Source organism: Gopherus flavomarginatus, chromosome 7 (assembly GCF_025201925.1).
Source record: "Gopherus flavomarginatus isolate rGopFla2 chromosome 7, rGopFla2.mat.asm, whole genome shotgun sequence".
Lineage (NCBI taxonomy): Eukaryota > Metazoa > Chordata > Testudines > Testudinidae > Gopherus > Gopherus flavomarginatus.
In genome coordinates, this window is record NC_066623.1 from 46,324,723 (window position 1) to 46,331,346 (window position 6,624).

Sequence of the window (6,624 nt, forward strand, 5' to 3'; positions counted from 1 at the left end):
GTACTCTTCTGGCTCTGTCAATCTATTTCTTTACTTCAGCAGGTGGGTATTGTAGTTGTAAGAACACTTGATAGAGATCTTGTAGATGTTTGTCTTTGTCTGATGGGCTGGAGAAAATGCGGTTCTATCTTAGAGCTTGGCTCTAGACAATGGATCGTGTGGTGTGTCCTGGAAGCTGGAGGCATGTAGGTAAGTATAGAGGTCAGTAGCTTTCCAGTACAGGGTGGTGTTTATGTGACCATCGCTTATTAGCACTGTAGTGTCCAGGAAGTGGATCTCTTGTGTGGACTGGTCCAGGCTGAGGTTGATGGTGGGATGGAAATTGTTGAAATCATGGTGGAATTCCTGAAGGGCTTCTTTTCCATGGGTCCAGATGATGAAGATGTCATCAGTGTAGCGCAAGTAGAGTAGGGGCGTTAGGGGATGAGAGCTGAGGAAGCGTTGTTCTAAGTCAGCCATAAAAATTTTGGCATGCTGTGTGGCCATGTGAGTACCCATAGCAGTGCTGCTGACTTGAAGGTATACGTTGTCCCCAAATGTGAAATACTTGTGAGTGAGAACAAGGTCACAAAGTTCAGCCACCAAGTTTGCCGTAACATTATTGGGGATACTGTTCCTGACGGCTTGTAATCCATCTTTGTGTGGAACGTTGGTGTAGAGGGCTTCTGTCTCCATAGTGGCCAAGATGGTGTTTTCTGGAAGATCACCAATGGACTGTAGTTTCCTCAGGAAGTCAGTGGTGTCTCAAAGATAGCTAGGAGTGCTGGTAGTGTAGGGCCCGAGGAGGGCGTCTACATAGCCAAACAATCCTGCTGTCAGAGTGCCAATGCCTGAGATGATGGGGCATCCAGGATTTCCAGGTTTATGGGTCTTGGGTAGATGTTAGAATACCCCTGGTTGGAGTTCTAGGGGTGTGTCTGTGCAGATTTGTTCTTGTGCTTTTTCAGTGAGTTTCTTGAGCAGATGGTGTCATTACTTTTGGTAATTTTCAGTTGGGTCAGAGGGTAATGGCTTGTAGAATGTGGTGTTAGAGAGCTGCCTAGCAGCCTCTCGTTCCTATTCCGACCTATTCATGATGATGACAGCACCTCCTTTGTCAGCCCCTTTTTTATTATGATGTCAGAGTTGTTCCTCAAATAAATCTGTTAGTCTCTAAGGTGCCACAAGTACTCCTCATTCTTTTTGCTGATACAGACTAACATGGCTTCCATTCTGAAACCTATTAATTTATCTAGTTCTCTTTTAGACCCTGTTATAGTCCTAGCCTTCACAACCCCCTCAGGCAAGGAGTTCCACACGTTGACTGTGTCTGTCTGAAGAAGAATTTCCTTGTATTTGTTTTAAACTTGCTGCCTATTAATTTCCTTTGGTGGTCCCTAGGTCTTATATTATGGGATCAAGTAAATAACTTTTCCTTATTCACTTTCTCCACACCACTCATGATTTTATATACCTTTATCATATCCCCTCTTAGTCTTCTCTTTTCCAAGCTGAAAAGTTCTAGTCTCTTTAATCTCTCTTCATATGGGACCCATTCCAAACCCCTAATCATTTTACTTGCCCTTCTCTGAACCTTTTCTAATGCCAGTATATCTTTTTTGAAATGAGAAGACCACATCTGTACGCAGTATTCAAGATATGGGTGTACCATGGATTTATATAAAGGCAGTAAGATATTCTCTATCTTAGTCTCCTTTTTTTAATGATTCCTAACATCCTGTTTGCTTTTTTGACTGCTGCTGCATACTGCGTGGTTGTCTTCCGTGAACTATCCCTGATGACTCCAAGATCGCTTTCCTGATTAGTTGTAGCTAAATTAGCCCCCATCATATTGTATGTATAGTTGGGGGTATTTTTTCCAATGTGCATTACTTTACATTTACCCACATTAAATTTCATTTGCCATTTTGTTGCCCAATCACAGTTTTGTGATACGTCTCTGAAGTTCTTCACTGTCTGCTTTGGTCTTAACTATCTTGAGCAGTTTAGTATCATCTGCAAACTTTGCCACCTCACTGTTTACCCTTTTCTCCAGATCATTTATGAATAAATTGAATAGGATTGGTCCTAGGAGTGACCATTGGGGAACACCACTAGTTACTCCTCTCCATTCTGAACACACCGATGGCGGAACCTGGAGAGAGAGGTGGCAGCCCTTCGATAGGTCAGCTAGTAAAGCAAAGGACTGGAGCCGGCACTCAGGAAGTCATCCTGACGTCGCCCTTCTGACTCCAGCTTGAAGGAGAGCTTCTTTTTCTTCCCCTTGCTGACAAAGAGCAAGAGAAGAAAGCAAGGTCAGGTGGGCCAACTTGGTGCACAAGTCCATGCTGTCTTTTCTTGCTTGGGAGCCTGAAATGAGGGATTTGTGGTTTCTCTGGAAGCACTGTTGTGCTTCCAGAGAAAAGCCTACTGCTGCGCACAAAGAGCATGCCAAAGCACAGGAGTGAACCAGGGACCTCTAGATTGTCAGTCTAACACTCTCCCAACTGAGCTAAGTCAGCACCCTCATGGCACTTTTTGGACCTGCTGCTTCTCTGTCTGGGATGTTTTTGTCAGCCCTGGCACACAAAAAGGGCATCATTGCGAGCGCCCACAAAGGCAAGATGAATTTTTGCCTGCCTTGCTCAGCTTGACTTGCTCCCTCACCCCATTCCTGCCTTAGATCCTGGGCTACCTGGTGGCTGAAGATGGTCCATTGTCTCAAGCGGTGCCAGAGTCTGACACAGTGCCCATGGGCAGCCTTTGCTCTGCACATGCTGGCCGTGCACATATGCAAATACTTTAAAGTATCTGTCAGTAAGTTCTGGGAACAGTTGCTCACCTTCAGAGGAAGCTCCCTAAAATTGGCCTATCACACCCAGTGGTAAGTTGACCTCTGTTCAGATTGAGCCAAAGGAGAGGAGGGGCTCGCTGCTGTGGCTGCCTCTGCTGTGAGGGCAGCCACTGTTGTGGATGAAGCCATCCTGCAAGCACCTTCCACCTAGCCACCCACTGAAAATCCTGTAGGGTGTAAGGTGGGAATAGAAGAACACTTGGGCAGGGGACTTCATAACCTCTTAATCAGCAGGTAAGTATGCCCAGTGGTCTGTGATGGGATGTTAGATGGGTTGGGATCTGAGTTACTATACAGAATTCTTTCCTGGGTGCTGGCTGGTGAGTCTTGCCTACTTACTCAGGGTTTAGCTGATCACCATATTTGGGCTCAGGAAGGAATTTTCCTCCAGGGCAGATTGGCAGAGGCCATGGAGATTTTTCGTCTTCCTCTGCAGCATAGGGCATGGGTCACTTGCTGGAGGATTCTCTGCAGCTTGAGGTCTTCAAACCACAATTTGAGGACTTCAATAACTCAGACACAGGTAAGGGCTTTGTTATAGAAGTGGATGGGTGAGATTCTGTGGCCTGCATTGTGCAGGAGGTCAGACTAGATGATCATAATGGTCCCTTCTGACCATAAAATCTATGAGTCTATGAGTCTACTCCTCCCCCTTCTGCCACCATCAGCCATCCCATACCCGGTGTTGCATCCGGTGAGATCAAAAAAAATACGGCCATATCGGAAGAGTCAGTTGGGTTCTTTATGGTTGCCCCACCATTCCCCTCAGGCCTGAGCTGCCCTCCAGCTCAGCCACCATTGAAAATTGAAACACAAAAAAGTAGAGCTGTACAAGGCTTCAAAGCCCACCAGGCCCAACCCCACTTGTAATACAGCAGAAAAGCCGCACTTCTGATTAGGTAGGGATGTCCTATTGCCCCACAAGAGGTGGAAGGCCATCGTGTTTGGTCTCAGCAGCACTCATGGAGCAGGCGGAAACACGTGGCTGAGGAAATTCCCCACAGATGGGTCTTGAGCATGACAACCTTGTAGATAATGACACTATCCACTTACGCCACCGGCCAAACCATTCCTCACAGGCCTGCAACCATTTCTCCCAGTTCGCATTTCCCACCACGTTCCCAACTGAATGCTAGAAGGCCCAGCCATCAACCTGCCCACTTTTACAGCCCTCCTTTTCTGCCCTAACTGATAGGGGGAAGTATTGAGCCTCCCTCCCTTAGGCCCTTCAGCATTCCTAGGGACACGAACACCGCCCAAGTGACTTTGGGCCAGTAGGTCAACCAATAGGGCTTCCTCCTAGGCCAGGCTGCAGCCCAGCTTCAGGACTCAGAGGAAATGCAGCTCGCATCACTACCTACAGGACTCCAGGCACGGCCAGGCTTCTGGATCAAACGTCCCCTCTTGTGCTCAAGTTACAACAGCTAGTGGGGAAAAGATAGGCTTTCATGGCCTTTGAGAAAGCAAGATATAGTCTTGGAAGACCCAGCAGGGTTTGTGGTGCAGGAATTGTCCTCAGATCCCACGAAGACTTCAACTCAGATTGCAGGATTCAAAGTCCGGAGTGCTGTACCTTACACCATGGGACCAGAAGGGAACCCCCAGACCTCTGCTGAGTTCTGGTGTGGATGAGCCCATGCAGGCAGGCCTGCATTTACCCACCAAGTTGTCATGCAGCAGTTTGCTGCAGCTCCCAGAGGCCTTTCTTTATCCAGACTGAGAGGCCAGTGGGTATGTGAGGAACTTGCCCCTTCAGTCCCAGGCAGTACATGGCCCTTCCTACAAAATGCCAAGTCTTGGGGAAGAAAGGTGATGTCAAATAACAGCCTGGACAGATGCCTTCTTTCATGTTGAGGGGAATGGTTCCCTCTTCATCTGACCAGGGACTTGAACCCTGGACCCTCAGATTAAAAGTCTGATGCACTACCAACAGAGCTAGCCAGGCTCATATGTGAAAGAAGCAAATTTAGTGCACAAGAGAAACTAGTCATGAAAATGAAGACAAAACAATACAGAAAACCTGCTACTCTCGCTCTTTTAGCAGTCCTAGCCCCAGCCTGCTCCTCCATCTGGTGCCCTGAGGCCTTATTCTTTTTTTAGTTAAATATCAAATCCAGGAGCAAACACCGTTATACAAAGCAAAACGAAATCACAAACAGAAATGTCATTGGAAATACAAAAATAAAAAAGGAAAATGCAATCCCCATCACTTTATCATGTCTGGGCCATTCCTGTATCGAGAAAACCTGCTAAGGTCCCTGTGCTTGCGAGAAACCTGGAGCAACTCAAACCACAGCCTGAACATGAAACTCAACTGCTCCCAGGTGCCACAGTAAAACCCTTTCCCTGCTGTGACATTGCACTCCATAGGATTTTATGAAAATACGCTAATGAGTGTGAATATAATGTAACTGGAATATGCTCCATGCAAAAGGTCTCTTGTAAGGTATTATTACAAAGCTTATAATCTACTGAGTGTGTTCATCCTATTTGTATGAACTGATCATTCTTGGATCTGAAACTAGAAATATGAACTATAACTCTGAGGTCCTATTGTAATGATGCAAAGTGTGAGCCATTAATAGTGGTTTGGACTCTTGATGGCTCCCATTAACCAGGACAATAGACTACAGATGGCTCTGTCCTGCACCATCTGGGAGTCAGGCCAGGAAGAATGAAGGCTTGAGGTCTCCCAGGACATGTGATCATGTCACCTGGTACAGGAATCCATCTTAAACCTGGGGCTCTTCCCCAGGAGAGAGACAAAAGATTCCTGCCTTGTACTAAAGTTGTATAAGGGAGTGGAACAGAAGAAAGGTGGCTGCAGTCATGAGAAATCCTCTAGCTATCACCTGAGCTGGAACAAGGACTATACTTGGTGAAAAGATTGGGCCCAGACAAGAAATAAGTCTAGTCTGTGAAAGAAGCTTATTGGAAGATCTCTGAGGGTGAGATTTGATCTGTATTGAGTTTCATACTGTATTAGGCTTGGACTTGCATGTTTTTGTTTTATTTTGCTCTATGGAGAATACAAGCTCCATAAAGAAGGAAAAGTTAATGCCTTAGAAAAATCTGTGTGTGTGTTAGATGGGGGGGAGGGTGTCTAGAAAACACTCTCCTCTAGTTTCTTTACTCTGATTTCCTGTAGAAAATCTGAAGCAGAGAGCAAACCCATTGCCTTCTCTGAGGCTTGAACAGAGGACTTTCAGATTATGAGACTGATGTGCTGCCAATTGCGCTAAGAAGGCTTGGGAAAGTCCCTTCCAACCCTAAAAATCTATGATTCCAAAAGCTTTAGGCTCAGTGCATATAGGACCCTGCTACAGCAGTGACTGGGGCAGGGAAGGAGCCAGGGATGTGCTGGAAGAAGCAGAGAGCTCTGGTGACCAGAGACTTTTCCTGGCAGCTTTCACAGCAGCAAAGAAATCAATTCATGCTGCCAGTGGACAATCACTGGAACTAATGGCAGCACAGGGGGGATGTTTCCAAGCTGTGCACCTACTGCCACATTTTAGAACTTACTCTCCTTTTCCTAGTAGGGCACTTTCCATGGGAATTAAGCAAAGCAAGTTGGGGGAACTATACAAGGAATAGAAAGCAGGGCTCTAGATAAGGGTTGAATTTGTAACCCCAGCAGTATCCCCCTGTGCACTAACCTGTTCCACCAGTGCAGGTGATTCTTAGACAAAGTTGGGAAGCAGGCAGTTATCAGTCTCTGTGGGTCACACCTTTGCCTGGAGATTGTAAGGCTGATGCATCAAACCTAACTCAAGATGCGGCTTTTCAGCCAT

The 6,624-nt window shown here is 46.4% G+C and overlaps 1 non-coding gene across 1 annotated transcript; it reads right to left on the bottom strand.

Annotated features, from left to right (window-relative positions):
- Positions 1–4,705: 4,705 nt before the first annotated feature.
- TRNAK-UUU (transfer RNA lysine (anticodon UUU)) lies at positions 4,706–4,778 on the bottom strand. The gene has a single exon. It is a non-coding gene; the product is annotated as a tRNA-Lys (tRNA).
- Positions 4,779–6,624: the final 1,846 nt, after the last annotated feature.